This window comes from Schistocerca nitens, chromosome 12 (assembly GCF_023898315.1).
Source record: "Schistocerca nitens isolate TAMUIC-IGC-003100 chromosome 12, iqSchNite1.1, whole genome shotgun sequence".
NCBI classification, from domain to species: Eukaryota; Metazoa; Arthropoda; class Insecta; order Orthoptera; family Acrididae; genus Schistocerca; species Schistocerca nitens.
The window spans coordinates 97638651-97661934 of NC_064625.1; the positions used below are offsets into that span (position 1 = coordinate 97638651).

Here is a 23284-nt window from a genome sequence, read left to right on the forward strand (position 1 = left end):
AGAATACATGCAGGAGTTCCACCTTCCGCAGGCATGAGTGGAGATGTTACGGTGGCCCACCATGGAATAACAAAAGAACCTGTATTAGCAATGAACATAATGTAAAATCTGATGTACACTGAAGAACCAAAGAAACTGGTACGCCTGCCTAATATCATGTAGGGCCTCCACAAGCTAACAGAAGTGTCGCAACATGACATGGCATGTAGTCAACTAATGTCTGAAGTAATACTAGAGGGAACTGACACCATGAATCCTGCGAGTCTTCTGTAAATCCCTAAGAGTACGAGGGGGTGGAGATCACTTCTGAACAGCACGTTGCATGGCATCCCGGTTATGCTCAATAATATTCATGTCTGGGGAGTTTGGTAGCCAGCAGAAGTGTTGAAACTCAGAGGGGTTTTCCTCGAGCCACTCTGTAGCAATTCTGGACGTGTGGGGTGTCGCTGGAATTTCCCAAGTTCGTCGTAATGCACAATGAATATGAATATATGCAAGTGATCAGACAGGATACTTACTGTCAGAGTCCTATCTGGACGTATCAGTGGTCCCATATCATTCCAACCGCACGTGCCCCACACAATTTCAGAGCATCCACCAGCTTCAACAGTCCCCTGTTGACCCGCAGGGTCCATGGATTCATGAGGTTGTCTCCATACCTGTACACATCCATCCACTCGATACAATTTGAAACGAGATTCGTCCGACCAAGCAACATATTTCCAGTCATCGACAGTCCAATGTCGGTTTGATGGGCCCAGGCGAGGCGTAAAGTTTTGTGTCATGCAGTCATCAAGGGGACACGAGTGGGTCCATATCAATGATGTTCTGGTGAATGGTTCATGGTTCGCACGCTGACACTTGTTGATAGCCCAGCATTGAAATCTAAAGATCTTGCGGAAGGCTTGCACCTGTCATGTTGAACAATACTCTTCAGTCGACGTTGGTCCCGTACTCGCATGATCTTTTTCCGGTCGCAGCGATCTCGTAGATTTGATGTTTTCTCGGATTCCTGATATTCACGGTACACTCTTGAAATGGTCGTACGGGAAAATCCCCACTCAATCTCTACCTCAGGGATGCTGTGTCCCATCGCTCGTGTGCACTTCAGTGTATTCGACTTACTCTACTGTATACAGACCAGAGAGAAGGAACAGTCTGATGCTCATTGTAAAGTGATTAATTTGACAATATGCGGTTGAAATGGTGGAACTCTGATTATGAATGCTTTATGTTGTTTGAGGAGAAAAGGATCTCTTTCTCCAGTTAATTCACGAAATCTTCGGTGAAGAGAATCCGAACACGATGAAGAAAATTAGTAGCTTGGTCAGAATAGTAGGACCAGCTCCACGAGGTAAATATTTTCCTCAACAATGCCAACCACGCCTCACTTCTCTCCGTCAGAACCAGCCTGCAAGCAGTCACTGTGTCTGTAGATGCGTTAGTGTTATCAGTTGATATGTTCACTTCACCTGCTAGACAAATAGGCTCTCAATGACCTCCTTAATCAGCTTCCCTACCCCTTCATCCTGTGTGGTGATCTCTTCCCCGGGGGTCGAGCAACTAGGAGCCTTTCTTGTATTTGTATTCATGTACATTGAACGTGGGGAGGAGTACACACTTCAGCACTGCAGCAAGATGGTTCACCACCGTCTACCTCCCGGTATGCTCTCCAGCGGTCGCACACAGCACTTGGTGGAAAGTGATTGGTGAACTCAAGTGACCACTCCTCAATCTGGATTCATCTACCAGACAGTGTGGAGTCCGAAAGAAATAGGCTACGATGGAAGCTTCGAAGGGCAGGCCGGATGCTTCATAGCCAACTTGCTGTATTTGAACACCGCGACAATTTACAGGAATGGGTGGATGATATTACACAAATGTTCCGCCATACCTCTAAAACATCCATTCCAAAGTCATCCAATTAGCTGTAATTGCAACCTATCAATTGGTGGAGCAACGAATGTTGCTCTGCTATCAGGTCCATGTAGGCTGCTCTGCTTTGGTTCAAGTGGTGGCCAACTGGAGAGAACCTCGCACCGTTTTGGGTAGCGAAGGTGAAATGTCGCCGCATTATAAGGGAGAGCAGGAACAGGTTGTGGCAACAGTTCCTGACTACCATAAAACATCCATTAAAAGTTCAGTTGTTTTGGAAGGCAACCGACGGATTTCTAGGAGAGGAGGGAGGTGCCCAATGGCTACTGTAATGGGAAGTGAAACTCTCCAGGCCTATTTTGCCATAGTTACATCTTTTGCTAGCCAAGATTCAGCTTTCCAGCGCTTCAGAGTGGCTGCTAAGAACGGCAGTTGGGACTTCAGTTCCACTACTAATGACGAATACAACTATCTCGTCTTCATATGGGTACTGGATTGTGCATTAACCACAGTTCATGACTCGTCACATGGTCACGATCGGGTCCATTATACACTGAGGTCTTCATATAGTGACGGACCTTCTTTTGCCTCGTGTAGTGCAGTAACTCGACGTGTCATAGGCTCAACAAGTTGTTGGAAGTCCCCTGCAGAAATAATGAGCCATGCTGCCTCTACAGCCGTCCATAATTGCGGAAGTGTTGCCGGTGCCGAATTTTGTGTACGAACTATGCATCTCGATTATGTCCCAGAAATATTCAATGGGGATCGATATGGGTGCCCAAATCATTTGCTCGGATTGTCTAGCATGTTCTTCAATCCAATCGTGAACAACTGTGGCCTGGTGATAGGACGCACTGTCAACCACAAAAACTCCATCATTGTTTGGGAACGTGAAGTCTAAGACTGGTTGCAAATGGTTTCCACGTACTCGAACATAACCATTTTCAGTCAATCATCGATTCAGTTGCACCAGAGGAACTACTCAATTCCACGTAAACCCAGCTCACAACATTATGGAGCCTCCACTAGCTTGCACAGTACCTTGTTGGCAACGTGGGTCCATGGCCTCGTGGGGTCTGTCTCACACTCGAATCCTACCATCAGCTCTTACTAACTGAAATCAGGAGTCATCTGACCAGGTCACGGTTTTCCAGTCTAGTATCCAACCGATACGGTCACGAGCCAAGGAGAGGCACTGCAGGCGATGTCGTGCTATTAGCAAAGGCACTCGCTTTGGTCTTCTCCTCCCATAATCCATTTACACCAAATTTCGCTGCACTCTCCTAACGGATACATTCATCGTACGTCCCACATCGACTTCTGTGGTTATTTCACGAAGTGTTGCTCGTCGGTTTGCACTGACAACTCTGTCCAAATGCCGCTGCTCTCTGTCATTACGTGAGGGCCGTCGGCCACTGTGATGTCCGTGGTGAGAGGCACTGCCTGAAATTTGCTATTCTCGGCACGCTCTTGACACTGCGACTCTCGGAATATTGAATTAGCTAACGATTTTCAAAATGGAATGTCCCATGCATCTAGCTCCAACTACCATTCCCCATTCAAAGTTCATATGGTTCACATGGCTCTAAGCTAGTGATGGGGAGCTCGTGAATGAGTCGTTCAAATGAACACTTCACTCCAGTGAAGTGTGAACTAACCACTCAATTTCAATGAACTGGTACTTCAAACTCTTCACAGATAACACACTCCAGACTTTTTTCTAGTTCACTCACTCCCTTTCCCTCTCCCTCATCCCATTACATCGGTGCTACGTCACTCATTCTCCCTTCACTTCAGTCCCCCCCCCCCCCCCCCCCTCTACTGCCGGTCGACGAATCGCGCGGCGTTTGTGGGAAACGGTAGGTTTGCGATGGGTTGTGGAGGAGAGGGGCGACGGGAAGGCAGCGTCAGCTGCTTCCTGCAGTGCTGACATCTTACCCGTGAGCCCGCATCTCGTGGTCGTGCGGTAGCGTTCTCGCTTTCCACGCCCGGATTCCCGGGTTCGATTCCCGGCGGGGTCAGGGATTTTCTCTGCCTCGTGATGGCTGGGTGTTGTGTGATGTCCTTAGGTTAGTTAGGTTTAAGTAGTTCTAAGTTCTAGGGGACTGATGACCATAGCTGTTAAGTCCCATAGTGCTCAGAGCCATTTGAACCATTTTTTTCTTACCCGTGACTATTTGTGCAGTTCAGTTATACTTCGCGTCTACCGGTAGCCTACCGTTGGCAGCGCTTGCGGACAAATGAATTACAGATACAAACGAAGAGGCTGGCTGTTTGAGCACGCACAGCCAACATGAAAATAAAAGGCTTGTTAATAACACTGAAAGTGGGATTTTACCTGAAATCGTACCAATGACTACAGGTGACAGTTTACGTTTTGAATCAAATGGTTCAAATGGCTCTGAGCACTATGGGACTTAACATCTGTGTTCATCAGTCCCCTAGAACTTAGAACTACTTAAACCTAACCCAACCTAAGGACATCACACACATCCATGCCCAAGGCAGGATTCGAACTTGCGACCGTAGCAGCAGTGCAGTTCCAGACTGAAGCTCCTAGAAGCGCTCAGCCACATCGGCTGGTCATTCAAAGTCTGTTAAGTCCCGTCGTGCAGCTATAACCACGTTGGAAGTCTTTCACTTGGTTAATTTCATTCACTTGAGTGCCAATAGCAGCTCCGCTAGAGCATTGTCCTTTTTATCCCTTTTGGATGCAATAGTACCGCCATTTGTATACATGAATATCGCTATCCCATGACTTTTGTCATGACTTTTGTATGTTCCAAGGCGAAAAATACTCGTATGAGTACTACACTGAAGTGTCAAAGAAACTGGTATAGGTATGTGTATACAAATACAGAGATATGTAAACAGCCAGAGTACGGCGCTGGCAACATCTATATAAGAAAACAAGTGTCTGGCGTAGCTGTTAGATCGGTTACTGCTGCTACAACGGCAGGTTATCAAGATTTAAGTGACTCTGAACGTAGTGTTATAGTCTGTGCACGAGCGGTGGTACACAGCATATCCGAGGTAACGATGAAGTGGGGATTTTCCCTTACGACCATTTCGTGAGTGTACCATGAATATTAGTAATCCAGGAAAACATCAAATCCCCGAGATCGCTGAGGCCGGAAAAAGATCCTGCGAGTACGGGACCAACGATGACTGAAGAGTATCGTTCAATGCGACAGAAGTGCAAGACTTCAGCAAGATCTGTAGATTCCAATGTTGGCTATCAACAAGTGTCAGCGTGCGAACCACTCAACGAAACATCATCGATATGGGCGCACTCGTGTACCCTTGATGACTGCATGACACAAAGCTTTAAGTCTCGCATGAGCCCGTCAACACCGACTTTGGACTGTTGATGACTGGAAACATGTTGCCTAGTCAGACGAGTCTAGTTTCAAATCGTATCGAGCGGATGGACATGTACGGGTATGGAGACAGCCCCATGAATCCATGGACCCTGCATGCCAGAAGGCGACTGTTCAAACAGGTGGAGTCTCTGTAATGGTGTGGGGGGTATGCAACCGGAGTGAAATGGGACCCCTGATACGTCTAGATAGGACTCTGACAGGTGACACATACATAAGAATCTTGTCTGATCACCTGCATTCATTCATGTCCATTGTGCATTCCGACGGACTTGGTCAATTACAACAGGACAATGCAACACTCCACACATTCAGAATTGCTACAGGGTGGCTCTGGGAACACTCTTCTGAGCTTAAACACTTCCGCTGGCCACCAAACTCTCCTGACATGAACATTATTGAGCATATCTGGGATGCCTTGCAATGTGCTGTTCAGAAGAGATCTCGAACCCCTCGCGCTCTTACGGATTTATGGACAGCCCTGCAGTATTTATGGTGTCAGTTACCTCCAGCGCTACTTCAGACGTTAGTAGAGTCCATGTCATGTCGTGTCACAGCACTCCTGCGTGCTCTTGGGGGCCCTACACGATATTAGGCAGGTATACCAGTTTCTTTGGCTCTTCAGTGTAGAAGGGCCTGTGGCAGAAACTGAGGTCAAAATGCAAGGAGTATGTACTGAATATACACCAATGTAATAAAACCTATGATAATGTATAGTACAGTGGAATCAAGTGTAACAGGAGGTGACTGCTAAAGAGCTTCGCAAGGTGCAGGGATTTGCCTGTTTAGTCACAACAGGTGAAATTAGCAGCATACCCACTGCTCTGAGATGCAGACTACGCTGGACTCACCTCTATTGCACCTTTGGGTTACAACTGAAGCAGAGGCAGGGACATACAGGTTAAAAACTGGAAATAGCAGGATTCCTTTAGCATATCCAGAATCTCACACAAATATAGTGAGAGTGGCAAAGGTAGGAATGGTCGGGGAAATTCCGGCTGACCATACACCAGCTGCTTCAAAAAACCTTTCAGTGTAACAGTTGGAAGAAGGAGCAATGAAAGAATGAACCACGACACCATTCAGGAGTATAGTCTGGTTTCCTGACAGGTTAAACACAGATGAAGGTGTATACGGGGTACAGTCTAGACTAGAGAGAGCAGTCCTTCTAGAAATGCTGGCCACAGTATTCAAAGCAGAAATATCCGTTATCAGAGTGTGCACGTGGGAGAATTTGCGTTGGTGTTGCGGGGATCATAGCACCTACATTTATTCAGACAACCACGCAACTCTGAAATCTCAGTCAGCCCTTGCAACAATATCAGAGATTATTGAAGAATGCCACGAAGCACTTGAGAGACTAGGGGAAAGCAACCTGCCTCTGTATGTCCATCTTTTCAGAGATGGTTGCGGGACTCGGCTGTTCGTTACAGGATGTAAAAAAGAGAGAGTGATACTGATACGAAAGTATGATAAAACTCTTTCCTCAAAAACATTTATCTCCTTCATACCTCCTCTGTGTTACCACAGATGAGATGTCACTGATCTCATTGATACTATGATTGCAACGCACGGTCTAACGCACGGCTTTCTGGGTGGGGAGGAGCGCCTGGTCCCCGGCACGAATCCGCCCGGCGGATTTGTGTCAAGGTCCGGTGAACCGGCCAGTCTTTGGATGGTTTTTAGGCGGTTTTCCATCTGATTCGGCGAATGCGGGCTGGTTCCCGTTATTCCGCCTCAGTTACACTATGTCAGTGATTGCTGCGCAAACAAGTTCTCCACGTACGCGTAACCACCATTACTCTACCATGCAAACATAGGGGTTACACTCGTCTGGTGTGAGACGTTCCCTGGGGGGTCCACTGGGGGCCGAACGGCACAATAACCCTGGGTTTGGTGTGAGGCGGCAGAGGGGTGAAGTTGACTGCGATAGTCGTAGTGGGGTTGTGGACCACTGTGGCTGCGGCGGGGACGGAGCCTCTCCGTCGTTTCTAGGTCCCTGGTTAACATACAATACAATACAATGATTGCAATACATGCGAGGTGCCTATTTGCTTCGACCGTCAGAGTGGAATGCATAAGCTCTAATAAAGGTTCACCAATCAGCAGTCTTCTACTGTTGTTGCCCCTGCGCAGAAAACAGCACGTAGGTCGCGAATTCCGTAAGAAACGTATAGCGAGGAACTGTTATTTCAGAAATAATTAAATTTCCAATCAGTTTGTATATGCGGGATGCCACTCGCTTTTTACACTTCTGCCCATTAAAATTGCTACACCAAGAAGAAATGCAGATGATAAACGCGTATTCAGTGGACATAGTATATTATACTAGAACTGACATGTGATTACATTTTCACCCAATTTGGGTGCATAGATCCTGAGAAATCAGTACCCAGAACAACCACCTCTGGCCGTAATAACGGCCTTGATACGCCTAGGCATTGAGTCACACAGAGCTTGGATGGCGTGGAGAGGTAAAGCTGCCCATGCACCTTCAACACGATACCCCAGTTCATCAAGAGTAGTGACTGGTGTATTGTGACGAGCCAGTTGCTCCGCCACCATTGACCACACGTTTCCAATTGGTGAGAGATCTGGAGAATGTGCTGGCCAGGGCAGCAGTCGAACATTTTCTGTATCCAGAAAGGCCCGTACAGGACCTGCAACATGCGGTCGTGCATTATCCTGCTGAAATGTAAGGTTTCACATGGATCGAATGAAAGGTAGAGCCACTGGTCGTAACACATCTGAAATGTAACGTCCACTGTTCAAAGTGCCGTCAATGCGAACAAGATGTGACTGAGACGTGTAACCAATGACACCCCATACCATCACGCCGGGTGATACGCCAGTATGGTGATCACGAATACACGCTTCCAATGTGCGTTCACCGCGATGTAGCCAAACATGGTTGCGACCATCATGATGCTGTAAACGGAACCTGGATTCATCCGAAAAAATGACCTTTTGCCATTCGTGCACCCAGGTTCGTCATTGAGTACACCATCGCAGGCGCTCCTGTCTGTGATGCAGCGTCAAGGGTAACCTAAGCCACGGTCTCCGAACTGATAGTCCATGCTGCTGCAGACGTCGTCGAACTGTTGGTGCAGATGGTTGTTGTCTTGCAAACGTCCCCATCTTTTGACTCAGGGATCGAGACGTGGCTGCACGATCCGTTACAGCCGTGCGGATAAGATGCCTGTCATCTCGACTGCTAGTGATACGAGGCCGTTGGGATCCAGCACGGCGTTCCATATTACCCTCCTGAACCCACTGATTCCATATTCTGCTAACAGTCATTGGATCTCGACCAACGCGAGCAGCAATGTTGCGATACGATAAACCGCAATCGCGATAAGCTACAATCCGACCTTTATCAAAGTCGGAAACGAGATGGTACACATTTCTCCTCCTTACACGAGGCATCACAACAACGTTTCACCAGGCAACGCCGGTCAAGTGCTGTTTGTGTATGAGAAATCGGTTGGAAACTTTCCTCATGTCAACACGTTATAGGTGTCGCCACCGGCGCCAACCTTGTGTGAATGCTCTGAAAAGCTAATCATTTGCATATCACAGCATCTTCTTCCTGTTGGTTAAATTTCGCGTCTGTAGCACGTCATCTTCGTGGTGTAGCAATTTTAATGGCCAGTAGTTTATTAGCAGAACGCTAGAAACTGCACAATTACGTTCCAGTTTAGAGTCAAAAATTGATTTCTATTCCTCAACAAGTTAATGAACTGCGTATTTCTGAGATTACAATCACATTATTCTCAGCTACACGTCCATGTAACCATATTTGCTAATAAAGTCTTAACTTGACACCGGCCGCGGCAGACAACATATCTGTCCTCCGAGGCTTTCGAACAAGCTCTGGTTTACACACTAGACATTGCTAACTAAGTCTTGTCCTCCGAGGCTTCCAAATCAGGCTCTAGTCTTACAGCCGAACACTTCGCCCGCCATCCAAGTCAGGCGCTATCCGTAAAGCACCGAAGTGTTTCGTCTGCGTTTTCGTTTTGCAGTTGTTTATTATTCTGCTGGTTATTATTACTTGTGAAATAATGGAATGATAGCACGGTATTGAGAGACGCTTTAATTTGAAATTCTATTTTAATATTAATAACAGAAGATTACCATTTAGGCGCGCAACTTCCGAACACAGCAACCGGTCGCGAAGAAGGACCACAAATTAGGCGGTCTTTCTCACAATACCCGTGCCGAGCAAACCATCTGTCATCTGTACCTCACACCACATTACGTCATCTTGCCACTGCCGCCTGCTCAACTGCTCTAAAAAGAGCTTCTTGTACCTGAATATGATGGCTGCAAAGCCAGAAATATTTCAATGTCAAATCTAACACTTTTCAACCGTCTAATTTCCATACTTATTTTATTTGGTTACCAGTTTCGGCGGTTTACTACGTTATCCTCAGGCCGCTGACCGACGTGTACGAAGATTCCAACCTCGGTTCCGGTCAAAATAGGGGCCAGCACTGAAATACTAGTATCTGTAGATTTCTGCTTACTACAGCGATCACTTCAACCATCATATGCATATCTTCCTGCACGTCGGTCAGGGGCCTGAAGAGGGAGTAGTAAATCACCGAAACTGGTTGCCAAATAAAATAAGCTTGCAAATTAGACGCCTGAAAGGTGTTTCATTTAATATACTGGATAATCCTGCTGTGTGTCCCTGGTCCTCAGGAATTAGTGACAATGAACAAGCTCTTAGACGGCCCAGAAAGGCAGGATAGCTCTGTTCATTGGGTCGTAACCTGGCCTAACCATCACTAAGGCGATGATAAAAATCAAAACTACTTAGCTGAATCAGGAGGCAGCACTTAGAATACCGGACTGCAATTCAAAAACAGAAACAGGGAAAGCTAATGATGCTGAAGCCGTGAGAAGTTCTGTAATCCTTTACTTAAACAGGAATAAATTACGCTCATTCCATTAGAACTGCTGACAGCCTTGGGAGAGCCAGCCTGGACAAAACTCTACCATCTGGTGAGCCAGATGTATGAGACATGCTAAATACCCTCAGACTTCAAGAAGAATATAATAATTCCAATCCCAAAGAAAGCAGGTGTTGACAGATGTGAAAATTACCGAACTATCAGTTTAATAAGCCACTGCTGCAAAATACTAACACGAATTCTTTACAGGCGAATTGAAAAACTGGTAGAAGCCGACCTCGGGGAAGATCAGTTTGGATTCCGTAGAAATGTTGGAACACGTGAGGCAATACTGACCCTACGACTTATCTTAGAAAATAGATTAAGGAAAGGTTAAACTACGTTTCTAGTATTTGTAGACTTAGAGAAAGCTTTTGACAATGTTGACTGGAATACTCTCTTTCAAGGTGGCAGGGGTAAAATACAGGGAGCGAAAGGCTATTTACAATTTGTACAGAAACCAGATGGCAGTTATAAGAGTCGAGGGACATGAAAGGGGAGCAGTGGTTGGGAAGGGAGTAAGACAGGGTTGTAGCCTCTCCCCGATGTTATTCAATCTGTATATTGAGCAAGCAGTAAAGGAAAAAAAAGGAAACTTTTGGAGTAGGAATTGAAATCCACGGAGAAGAAATAAAAACTTTGAGGTTCGTCGATGACATTGTAATTCTGTCAGAGACAGCAAAGGACCTGGAGGAGCAGCTGAATGGAATGGACATTGTCTTGAAAGGAGGATATAAGATGAACATCAACAAAAGCAAAACGAGAATAATGGAATGTAGTCGAATTATGTCGGGTGATGCTGCGGGAATTAGATTAGGAAATGAGACGCTTAAAGTAGTAAATGAGCATTGCTATTTGGGGAGCAAAATAACTCATGATGGTCGAAGTAGAGAGGATATAAAATATAGACTGGCAATGGCAAGAAAAGTATTTCTGATGATGGTTCAAATGGCTCTGAGCACTATGGATTTAACTTCTGAGTCATCAGTCCCCTAGAACTTAAATCCATCTAACCTAAGGACATCACACACATCAATGCCCGCGGCAGGATTCGAACCTGCGACCGTAGCGGCCGCGCGGATCGAGACTGTAGCGCCTAGATCCTCTCGGCCACACCAGCCGGCTTCACATTCCTTGGTATATTTACATAGTATCTTCGATTTTTCGTTTTCTTCTGTGTTTAACAATATTATTACGATTTTATATAACACGTAGAAAGTATTTAGTCTAGTTGTGTCCTGTCAGAGTTTTAGGTTCGGTTTTGTCCAGTATTGTGTTGCGCCACAGCCGAATTTGAAATGTGTGCGTTGTAGTCTGCTCACTTTCAGCTGCCCATGGTTCCCATCCAAGCTAATAAATCTGACAATTTTGCACTGATAAACTGCGATATATATATATATATATATATATATATATATATATATATATATATATATATATATATATATATATATATAAGCGTTTTTTAGTAATTAGTGATATGCTTAATACCACAGCTTTATTCTCTATTTAACACATAATAGCACGGAAACTAATTATCGTACATTACCAAACTTCCTAGCATTAATGAACAGAGTATGTAATGCATGATTTCCATGCGTCACAGCACCACGGACCAGTTCCAACTATAGCAAACAGATGCCGTGCTAGAGGTCGTGATTCATAGTCTCACACACCTGACACAGTGCATATGTTGACGTGCCAACATGAGCTTGGATAAAACGAGCAGGGCATTATTGGTGAGGCTATTTCATCAAAACAACAGTAATGCTGCAGCTGCACTTCGAGAATATCGTCGGCTGAAAGGATTACAAAAGGGTCCTCTTCCTCCACCTGCCGTGCGAAGCGTGTTGAAGTTCGAATCAGCTGGAGAACTGGGCATCGCTCCGGGAAGACACTGGCGACCGATTACACCACAGGTGGTTGATGAAATCGCTGTTGCTATGGCAGACAACGCTGCTCGCAATTCCCGATCGTTAGGCACTGCGCGTGCTGTGTCACGACAGTTGAACATGTCGTGGTACACTGTACGGAAGGTTCTTCTAACTATTCTCAAATGGTATCCGTACAAGATCCGTATCGTACAGCAGCTTGCACCACGGGACACACAACGACGTGTTGTCTTCGCTCTCCACTTTCTCGCAAGAATTGAAGTTGATGAAGGCTGGCCCTGGACCATCCTATGGACAGACGAAGCTCATTTTTCTCTGACGGGGAAGGTGAACACACGGAATTGCCGAGTATGAGGATCTTCACCTCCAGTCACTCTGCATGAAGTTCCTCCGTATAGTGAACGTGTCACTGTATGGTGTGGATTCACGGCACATTATTTTCTGAACAGGTTGGCGCTCAAGGACTAAGGACGTCCATGTGACTGACCAGCGTATTGCGATATGCTTCGCTAGCATGTCAACGCGCCCTACAGGAGAGAGACGCATTGAACTCAATGGTTTTCACGCAAGATGGGGCCCCACCGCACATCAATCGTGAAGTTCACCTGCTTCTTCGAAACACGTTTGGAAACGATCGAATTATCAGCCGATCCTTTCAAAATGCTTGGCAGGCACGATCACCTTATCTCACTCCCTGTGATTTCTGGTTGTCTGACGGACAGGCCTTACCAGGGCAACATTCACACATGTGAGTGCAGATCGGCCATTGGTGGTGATGGGTCCGTGTGTACAATTTAGGAGTGTGGTCTTTAAATACATTAATCCTTGTTCTATAGATTATGAATACGACATTTCGTAATGGTATGGAACGTCTCACACTTTAATATAAATTTCCTGTACTTTTTTTACAGTTACTACATCGTATCCAAAAATTTATGCATTCAGTACGAGCGTCATTCAGAAATTCTTTTAATTTGTTCTACGGATGATCCACACTGCTGATCTGAAGCGCAGCATATCGAGAAGGGTAGCCAGCATACCTACGGACATACTTCGTACTGCCGTGCAGAATGCAATCCTGCAGTTTTAGATTCTTCTGGACACTGATGGGTGCCATATTGAGCCCATTTTGTAGCAGCAATGGTACGGGTATGTAATGGTATGATGTACCGTATCAGCACATTAAAAGTGTTTCAGTTTAATTGATTCTGCATCATTTCTCTTCCCCATGTCTTTGAATTAATCTACCAAGTTTGGTACTCATACGGTAATTAGTTTCCGTGCTTTAACGTGTTAAACAGGTAAAGTTTAATTGTAACGAACCGGTACATCATTGCGTTGAGGTTGGTTTGGCGCCATCGCGTCTGTTTTGTTCATAGAATTCAATTTCCTATCCATAGAGGGCTCTGCGGGGCAAGGTCACTTCGGTTTTGTGTTAATATCTTTGAAATTGTGAATTGCATGTCGGATTTGTGGTTGCATCCCTTGTATGCTGAAGGTAGTAAATTTGTGTTTCCTTTTACCCCATGTAGTCGTTTTATCCTCATAGTCTTATTTGTTGGTTAGTTGCTTCTCATTGCTTAACGACCGGCCTTCCTATCTCCTAACGCACAGATTGGAAAAAGCTTGTGTAAACCTGTAGGTTCGTTGAGTTAATTGATCAACGCCACAACAAAAAAAAATCGCCATAAGCTGTCGTAGACACATGGGAAAATGAAATAAATATTTACCTGCTACATAAATTTACTGAAACAAGAGCATGTGATTCTGAACAGGCCTAGTCAAAATTGAAAAGTAGATGTGATGTAGGTTTCAAGAAACGCTAAGAGTTATGTACCACAACGACTCTCAATATTTAAGAGAGAGAGAGAGAGAGAGAAAAAGAATGTAGTGCGGATTGGAAACTGGTATAAAACATTACAAAATAGCGCTCTCTCGACAATCCTCATAGCAACCATTGGACGAACATGAAGTAATTAATATTAAGAGAGACCTAGCTTGCAGAATGCTCTATTCAAAAATGTTTTACCCCGATAGGGCAACAAAAATGGACGTAACAAATTACCGGCCGTGGTCCTATCCTGGATATTTCTCCCTGTGTTAATATTTTATTGTGAAGGTACTGTTTTTAATTTTTAACGCTTATAGGTTTCTGTTATGGTTTTAGCTTAAAAATTCTAGTTTTGTAATTGCATTACATTTTGTGAAATATTTGAGGTTTGCAGTTTCGCATTGTTTTGTATCAAAGGTTCCTCCAGCTCATGACAGCAGAATTATATTTCAGACTAATTGTGTGCTAGGCTATATGCTCATGACAGAATAAATGGCGCAATTTTTAATTTGTCATTTGCATAAAAAATTAAATTTTTTACTGACAGACGCACCTGCATATGCACCTATTAACTCGTGCCCTGGCACATAGTTTCGCCTAAATTTTAATTACGAAGGTTTCTGTTTGGCTGGTATATTGTATAATTCTTTTTACTGTATTATTGCTAGTCAGCTTTTCCTCACTTGTTTATTGTATTACGCATCTCTGTCACGTTTCTTCTTCCTGTACCTAAATCTTTTCTATTTCATTATACTATGTTCACAAACTTGAACCCCATGCCGCTTGTATTGGACAGGATTCTGTAAGAAAATTTGTTTCGTACTTAGTGCGAATTTCTTCCTCTCTAGTCTCTACCGTAATGATTTTTCATTGATGGCTGTGTCCCAGCATGTGGCGCCACTTAGTGACGGTTATCGGTACTAGCGCCACCAGTCGCTACTGATTCCATCAATCAATAGTCAGTACTGCAGGTTGCGTGAGTGCAGATCGGCCATTGGTGGTGATGGGTCCGTGTGTACAATTTAGGAGTGTGGTCTTTAAATACATTAATCCTTGTTCTATAGATTATGAATACGACATTTCGTAATGGTATGGAACGTCTCACACTTTAATATAAATTTCCTGTACTTTTTTTACAGTTACTACATCGTATCCAAAAATTTATGCATTCAGTACGAGCGTCATTCAGAAATTCTTTTAATTTGTTCTACGGATGATCCACACTGCACGAGATAAAGACGATTACACTTTTGAAGTATTCCTCGGGAGGTTTATTATTCGTGGTTTTTATTCCATCTCTTAACAGTGTCTTTCACGCTTGTTTACCGGCATTTTAGGCGTGTTTGAGGAAATTTTTTTGGTAGTAATCATAACGTTTTTTTAATATCCTTTCCTATCTTTTGCCCTACATATTTACGTTTTTTGTTTTCACGCTCGAGTATAGTAGCTTAATGATAAGACCACCAGTAAGCCATCAGCATAATAATGCCGAGAAAGGTTAGCACTTGTGTGTAAGAAATATATCGAGCCCTTTTCTCTAGTTCTATGTAGGAACGAATATGACATGGTCACAAGGAAGACCATGGACAGTCAGCAAACTAGCAATACTCGAATTAATATCCATAGAAGCCCAACATGAATAGTATGTAAATAATTTCGCGAACATTTTGACTGTTACTCCGATAAATGTTAAGTTATATTCTGCTGTAGTCTTCTTCTGGATAAAAATCTAACTGTAAGTGTTAGGCATTGCGCATGCAGATGACATTTAGTGGTAACTTAGCTAGTTTCATCTTTCACAATTTTTAATAGCAGACACAAGACTTTGCTTCATATGATGGTAAGTGTTAGACTTAAACAACCATGCCATTGGAATTGATGCAGATCATGACTTAGCTTTATCTTCCTATTCATATTATTTGTTTACTAATTGTTAATTTCTTTATCCAAAAATTGCATGTTTTAGTTAGAGTATTTTTCAATTTGTTTACTGCGTATATTAACCTTACAGCATTAATCCAGCATGTCCACCTTGTATTTTATTACTTCTAATTTTGGTTTCTGGTATTTTCTTTTATTTCTCGACTTTTTTTGCTTTTGGAGTCATTCCAGAGAAATGTGGTCATACTGATTAAAACATATGAATGTAAACTTTCACAGTGATTTTCACTAATTATTCTCAAAATCAGCCAGTAATTTGCTCACCATGTATAATGTTTGGCATGGAGTGATTAACCATTTTAGATGAGTTTAATAATTCTTGACTGTGCGTTTAAATGCATGCAAGCTCTCGATAGCGTGCAACAATCAGTTTTTGGGCCAACGTTATACAGCAAATGTGCATTTATACCTATTACATTTTGAAAATGAAAAAGGATGACCAGTGGCCACCTTGTGGTTTGTCTAGCAACATTAAAAATTTCCACACAAATGATCTCGTGTACTGTAATTTTTTTTCCTTTTTGCAGTAACACATTATACTAGTCATATCTTTGGTGAATCCATAAACACTGCTATATTGTTTTATGCTTACTACTACGCTGAAATTCTGTTTAAATTTCATGCTTATTTTTTCGTAGGGTACTCAAAACTGTGAACTTTTTTGTAAGAAGCTGAGCTACTTCGTAATTCGTAAACCAATTGTCACAAGTTACATTCCTGTTGGTATTCGCAACAGGTTCAGTCAATCTGTTCACCATTGATAATAATGTGTTGTCTTAACGAGATGGTAACTCCAGTTGCGTGCCTGCATATATTTCAGAGTTGATTAAATAATTCATTTTGGAGTTTATTAGTGCGAAAACCTTTATTCTATACATTTAGGGTTTTTTCAGCAAATATTGCCTAAATGGACATTTCCTCTCTGAAGGATATGTGTTAATCAGTTGCACAGGATTCACTCGGGCTAAATGCATTTTTACAATTATTACTAATAGCAGTGAGAAAGTCTCACAGGTGCTAATTTATCATGTTTCCTTCTTGTTTCACGGGTGTGAATGTCGGCAAATCTGATGACCCTAAGTAAAAACAAAAATCATTTGCATAACATTGTGAAAGTAAAGATTTCTGTGTCTTCCCATAAATCCTCATAAATCACATGAGTGGCTTTGTGAAGCCTAGCCAAAAAGAGTAGCCCCAAAAATGCTAGTAATTCTTCTCATCATATGTTTGGCATCCCACTGTGTGGAATATTTGTTTGTTACCGACTATATAAACAGCTGAGGTCACTGAATGTTCATCGAATAAAATAGAAAATGAATCAATGGCACACTACTCTTCTGTAGTACATCTTTCTTCCACGTCAATGCGTTATGATATTATGTTTCAGTGTTCTGGCGGTTCTGGCTGGTGTTTCCTTTTTCAATTTTATAAACTTGTTTTTGCATAGAAAAAGTCTATCAGCGTACTCTACCTCAGATCCACTTCCTTCTTGTTCTGTACCAGAAGCATGCTCTATCTCCTCCTCGTGGTCCTCACCTTTTGTATCCGTTCCTCCTATGTCTTCATCTGCTTCATCCCTCTCCCACCGACTAAATTCCTCCCATATTTTTTTGGTTGTGTGGGTTGCAGCCATCTGAAAATATTACTATTGGAAATGATGTATTGACAGAAGTGATAATGAAGCATCTGCAAGGTTGTCAGTGCAACTAAGTGTATGTAAAAGGTTGACAAGAATATGTATATTTCTTATTTCATTGTACTTCATTAGTAATTATATTTATACCAATATTCATAGAGAATTAAAATTCAAAACTCCATACCAATTGATGTACTCCCAGGCGCATGGGGTCAGAAATGTCTTGCGAGGCTCACAACTAGATGGTGACTGGCAGGGCCAGGGAAACGCACTGATGGCTTACTGCAGTGAAGAGTGGAAAGGTACTGCAAAGGTAAACAATGGCACATAGCGCACATCAGGATGCGATAAGTTGGATCGTGCACATGGGCAGAAATGAGCCCATGAGCCCAGTACAGGGTTAAGATCCTAAGTGGATATCTTTTCAATTATATATTGATTTCCTGTGGGCACTGCATGAAGCTGAGTATACACAGTTTGGTGAACAAGCCGATAGCATGACATTGCATGTTCATTGTGATGCCCCTATTTCTTGTGGGCTCTGTTGGTTTCTATATTCACAGCTTTGTTTTTAGTTGGCAAAGCCCAAGAATGTGAAAGCAGAATAACAGTGGTTGTGGTGGCAGATTGGTCTGTAGCTTAACCTGAGGTCAGAGACCAAAAAAACCTGGTAGTGGGAGAGTCTGATGTGTTGCTTGGCTCACTTGAAAAAATCGCCACTGACACCACACTATAGTCGCCATGTTGCTTTTGTTGCATGTTTACAGTATCACTGGGCAAAGCTGATGTCTTGTCTTGAATTTTCACCTTTATCCAGTAGTTTACTCAGCTGATGTTTCAGGCAAAATTCATTGGATGAAATTTTTTTTTAAATTTTTTTTTTCCTGTGAAACTTGACATATAATAAAGTCGCTGCTGATCACTTGTATTGTTTTACTATGAATTTTTTCTTACACATTATTTTTTAATGGTAAGTTTGATAAACATACTGTAGTCTTGGTTTCAACCCAAACACAGGTTGATATTTTTACCTGCCTAAGTGAAATGAAGAGCTGGTCCATGTGGCAGCACCTTAGTTTTTGACTGAGAAGCAGGGAAGGAGGTACTATTAGCACATTCCAAGCTGAAACTCACTGTGGTGGTGTATGGAAACGGAAAATATCATTACGACTGCTCCCATCAGCCATTGTGCTGAGTGTCAGTTTGGATTGCACAAATACTAGTAATAGCATACTCTCCAATTCTTGCAGTTACAATGCTGTCACATACTACACATCTATAAGATAATACTCTGCATATGACGACATATGTTGATTAGCACTCTTAACCGTAGTCCTCTCATATTTACCGTGACAAGATTCCATTACATTGCTGTGTTGGAATCCACTTTTTGCTGGACAAGTCACTGGCCACGTAAATTGTGATATTTCATTTTTTTTTTTTTTTGTAAAAATCTAATGTTTTCCTTTTTCTAAATTGTTGCTTTGAATGCAAAGGAAAGTTCATTTATTTTGGCACCTTTTAAAACCAAATTCCATAGACAAAACAATTTTTCTCGGTTTCATTACTTGCTTTAAAGTCCAGTTGCATGTGAGAAAAGATGTGAAGGTTTTGCAAAGTTAGTATTTCCTAGTATTGTTCATAACATGATATAAATTGCTTCCTGGCTGCTCTCTCAAGTGCAACTAGTAGACATTGTGTGGAGCACTGAACAGAAATAGCTGACTTACGTCCTTGTAGTGAGCTTTAGCAGCTACTGGTGTCAGCCCAGTGAGCACAGACAACTCTGCACGGGAGGTCCCAAGTTCATTCCGAGATCCTGCCCCTATGGACGACAGCGTGTAGCTTGCTCCTTGGGCCAGCACAGCTCCAAGGTGTAGCCCACCCTTCCACAGCTACGGCATGTCCCTGCAGCGGAGGTTGGTGGTAGTTTCAGTGGATCGGTTGGCCTCCGATATCCATCACTAGAATGTCATTGCGATTGACCTGCGACTCATCATTCTCTCCGGTTCTAGAAACGGACTGAATGGTGCAAAGACTGCCCCCATTTGCGCCTCTGGGCCTGCTTATTTACATCCTTTCCCTATACCTCTGACACAGGTCCTCTGGAGGGGACAGGTGGAGTCCTCTTTAATAATTAGAACGCTAGCTTTCCTTAGCCCTTTTCAGCTCGTACACATAGGTCACCATGTGCTGTTGTAACTGCAACATATGGGTTCTTCACAGCATGTCAGTGCCATGTGCTGCCCCGATTATTTCACACTTGTATAGAGTGCCCGCACGAGGTGGCGTAAAACTGCATCGCAGAATTGTTTGCTGAGTGTCAACATTGCCCGCGCCTTCAATCCAATGTGGCAGTTGGTCCGTTAACTATTACCTTCCAGCCGTAGCTTTGTGAAATTTGCAATAATTACACAAATCCAACCTGTACTTATTTGTGGTCCAGGAAATAGCTAGTTAAATCAGTTCAAATTCAAAAGTTGAAGGTCATGGGCATGCTAACTCTAATAAAGTGTGCTCAGTAAAGCATTGGAATGTTCAAACTGGCCTTTGTGCTGATGGCAGCTTAATATTTTTTTTTACGTAAATGTATGGGCTGGTTAGAACACTTTCCCACCAGAACAGTGCTCGTGTGTGCCTAAGTATCCCTGTGTTCCCGTGTTTTAATTTCCATGGACATTATCAGAGATAAGAATGCAGAACTACAGAGCATGTTTGTAAAAAGATGAACAACAATTCAAAATAATTTAGTGTTAGAGGCAGGGAGGCAGAAATTTTCTGATTGTTCCATGACCTAATTTGTTACAGGTGTGTCCAGTGCTGCAGTCACTTGTGCCATCAGATAACTAATGACTGTTTATTTGTGCCGGGTATGGGAGCCTCATTCCAGGTGCAAACATCAGCTGTAACAAGGTTTGATCTCCACCGTGATGCTCACCAGGTATTGTACCTACTGTGACAGATGAGTCAGGGCTGTTGGGAGTTGTAGATTGCCTTTTAAGTGCTGAGAGACTGTATGTTATGTATGTTAAGCTAATGGTGATAAAGCATTACTAAATGCAGAACATTTATATCTATTATTCTCTTAATCTGTGTGTATAAAGTAATATAAGATAATTTGTTGATAGCATCTTTGTAAATCTCATTAAGCTTGTGTTCTGTGTAGATACTTAGTTGTAAAAAGTCATATCTTTGGAAAGACAATCCTTGTACACCTGTGAGCTCCCACTACTGCTGTTGCGTGGAATATCTGTTTATTCCTAAGTTTTCTTGATGATTATCTAGAAAGCCAGTTCATAACAACCCTTACAATAATTTTTGTGGGCCATCAATAATGTTTTAAGTTTTTAATTTACGTCCATACATGTATGTTTGGTTTTGGCTTTTCTGTTACTTGTATTAAAAAAAATAATCCTGCACTGAGTATTTGGTTACTTGTATCTTGAAACTCTAAATTTTTCCATGGTGTCCATCATTATCTTTAGCCCAGGTGCTGAATGAATGTGAATGACCTCTAATGAATTTGGTTTCTTCTGCAGACTGTTTTACGTGATATTAATTTGATACCTGATATTAATTTGATACCTGATATTAATTTGAGTGCTTATGGCAGATGTGATCAGGCTATCTAGCACCGTGAGCCACAAATGCCTTGCCATGGGACAAGTTATTCCGAATTGGGATCCCCCTGCCCCGGTGTCAGCTAGACTGGGCACAAAAGAACTTAGTTGGACAGTGGGCCGCTCTCGCCGTTTTGGGAGGAATGAGAGACGAGTAAACAAAAAATTACAAAAACTAATGGTGTGGGATCACTGTAGCATGTTAAATGGTTGTATTAAACTTACTTCATTTCATATTGCATTTATGAATCATTAAATTGACTTTATAACAGACACCTTCTACCTAGATTGTATTTTAATTAGCAGTAGGTCTGTATTCATAACTTATCTTTCTGCAAAAACTGAAGTCTTTCTGAAAGATAATATTCTGCTCTTGAAACTTGGTAATTGAATTGCAACAACAATAGTAGCTGCAATCTAAATAGAAAAAGCTGCAAAGATAAAAGCAAACATATTTTTGTCCATTATCATCTACAGATGTTAAATGAAGTTTAGCTATTTTAAACCATTTTTCCTCCAGTAATTCTGTAACTGCAATAATTTTTTCATAATAGTAACATTTAAAATTTGTAGATTCAGAGGATTATGACATAAATTAATAAAATAAAAGAATCCTAAGCTCAGTGTCACATGGAGTCTCACAAAGTATTAATATTTGACAATAATACTTATTTTATATTTCCTTGCAAACCAGGTTTTTAGAGCATCAGATAACTTTAGACTGAACACACAGTCCACACGTCAGCAAGAGCTTTTATTTGTACAAAGGCTGTTGCGTCCCAAGCGTGGGTATTGCGAGGGATTGAGCGAAACGGTTCGTGGGTGGGATTTAGCCGGTTGACTTTAGTGAGAGGGAGACTTTTTGATCTGGCTAAGATGTAGAAATCCCTGGTGTTAAGGTACAAGGCTAGGAAGCGGGTAGAATTGAAGTCTTGATAACTTTAACAAATTGCAGTTTATTCTGACTGAATACAGCTCACCCTTACTGCGCGGTGATTGCATTCACAGGAAGGCCAAGTCTAATACAGAGACGGTGACTGACTCCACCGTTCCGACTGCCTACTAGAAGTTCTGCAATGTTTCCGAACACCCTACGTTAGAGTCCCGCGGCTACGCCTTAACGCTCTCCAGCAACTATCTCCAGCTGCCTGCCTACAGCACGTTCCCCAGCCCAAGTCGGCTGCTGCTATCACTCTCTAACTCCTCGACCTGACCAGACAAGACCCGACAAGACCCTAAGAGCGGCGTGCTCTCGGGTTTTGTTAGCGTTTCCTCTTCGACCCCGCCAGTGCTTGGCATGACGTAGCGTCAAAGGCAACTTGTCCATATTTGGTATCGTTAAAGCATTGTTGTTGCTATTGTTCTTCAGAGGATGAGTGGAGGGATAAGAGGCGCCACTCCCTCCCTATATGGTCACGCACTGCGTCCTGAGCCCTTCATTGGCTTCTCATGACGTAGCGCTGTCCCCACCAAGGGCCCTCTTTCTTTCTCTCTCCACTCCCAGACCTCTCTCTCTAGCCAGGAATGCATCTATTTATACTCCTTACTTGATTGCTTATCATGAGTCCCTACACAGACCTTCGTTTGTATCTGCTGGCTGTTTACTTTCTTATCAAGCACCCAGCTGCCCAGCAGTTTGAGTGCCGCCTCGGCTGACCCTTCGGCCACGCCTGGCGTCCAGCGCTACGTATTATTCTCAAGGTACTGCAATTAGACTTGGCTTGTTCCTGTGGTTACAACACCTCCCCCGCCAGGGAAATTGGCGTTACTCCTCAGAGTAGCGTCAATTGAGATTCTCTCATTTTATTTGCTTACATTTTCTTTTGTTACATCAACACTTCATATGTTTTCTTTTTCTTTCATACTGTATACACTTAATTCCATTAAGTTCTTTGTGAGACACAATCATTTTATACATACATTTATCAAGATGGACTTTTTTTTTCAAATCATTGATACAGTTACAATTAACAAACATACGTTTATCAAGGTACATTTTTAAAAGCATTGATACAAAATACCATTTTCATTCAACATTGGTAATTACAAATACGTACAGTTTCAAAAATGGACAAAATACTAAAATAGATTACACCTTTTCATAAGACACTTCTAATATATTTTATCTTTTGATTTTACTTAACGCCTGTT

At 42.7% G+C, this 23284-nt stretch overlaps 1 long non-coding RNA gene across 1 annotated transcript; it reads left to right on the forward strand.

Moving 5' to 3' along the window:
- The first annotated feature begins 13556 nt into the window (after positions 1-13556).
- LOC126215190 (uncharacterized) lies at positions 13557-20939 on the forward strand. Its single transcript, XR_007542097.1, has 2 exons — positions 13557-13603; positions 20322-20939. It is a non-coding gene; the product is annotated as an uncharacterized LOC126215190 (long non-coding RNA).
- The last annotated feature ends 2345 nt before the right edge of the window (positions 20940-23284 follow it).